We start from the raw sequence: 1,212 nt of genomic DNA on the forward strand, positions 1-1,212 counted from the left end.
CGGGCAGAGCCGCCGGCCCCGGCACCTGCTGCTCGCCGCGGGCCCGAGCCCGCGCCCCGCCGGGCAGAGCTCCGGGCTGTAGGCAGGGAGCGCCTGAAGCCCGGGCCGCTTTGGTCACTTCAGGGAAAATCAAACACGGCCTGCTTGCTGATGCAAACGCCCCCAAGGCTTTGAAACCCCTCAGATGCCGCGGTCTGAAGTTACCACGCCGCAGGGAGATAACCGGAGACAGGGCACCAAAGCTACAGCCCTCGAAAGTGGGAAAACAAAGCTGCAAGAAACGCGCCACGTGGCCTAGTCAAGAATAAACAAGGGGATCCGGCCCTGTCTTGATTTCGTTACAATATCCGCCTGGCGATTCCCTAGTTATCCCTTGCTCCATGTTTTACAAGTTTGCAGACAATTGAAAAGACGTCCCGGCATTCTCTTAGTGTTTGTTCAGGAACGTGGGGCAAAGGTTGCTCCTGCACAGACAGGCAGGACAAGATAGAGAGTGACATGCGGGTCATTGCAGGGGTAACATGGATATGTCTGTAAATTTCCAGCTCAGTAATGAAGAAGGAGACTGTAGATCTCACTTTCTCCCATTTTTCTTTTTTTTCTTCCCCTGACAGAGGAAATGGATCCATAATACTATGCTGTAATGTGACATGCAGAGCTGTCAAACTGTGACACTTGGGATGAGTGAGACTTTTAAACGTCAGAAATTCAATTTTTAATGGCACACTGGCAACACAGACCTAACACTTCATCACAAGGATGACACCTTCTAAAAGCTGTTTTAAAATAAATCAGAGTGGGGATGTGCTCCTTTAAAAAGGGACTGCATTTAAACAAGTTTCGGGAATGAGGAAACTGTGTAACAGTTCCGTTATTAAATCAAGTCAATAAAGTTCAGGAGATTTTGACGAGAAGGGATTCCAGTGCCTGTGGAGATGCAGCTCAAACCCACGTAATCTGGAGCTGCTTACGCGACCTTTATCAACTACTTGTCATACAAACCACATTCCTCTTACATCTAAAAGCAATTCAGTTTGCCAAAGCACCCTGAGCTGGCCACCTTTAGACCAACTGCGACCCGGGCCCTGTGGCATCCCCCGGTGGAGAGTGGCTGCACTTACCGTGCTGGGGGCTCCTGCCCCAGAGCCACCCGCGGGGCTCCCCGGAAGAACAGGGCGGACATGCGCTGTTGCTCCTCCCGACAGCAAGCGA

The sequence above is a fragment of the Athene cunicularia genome (genome assembly GCF_003259725.1).
Source record: "Athene cunicularia isolate RWA chromosome 10 unlocalized genomic scaffold, athCun1 chr10_part1, whole genome shotgun sequence".
Taxonomy (NCBI): Eukaryota; Metazoa; Chordata; class Aves; order Strigiformes; family Strigidae; genus Athene; species Athene cunicularia.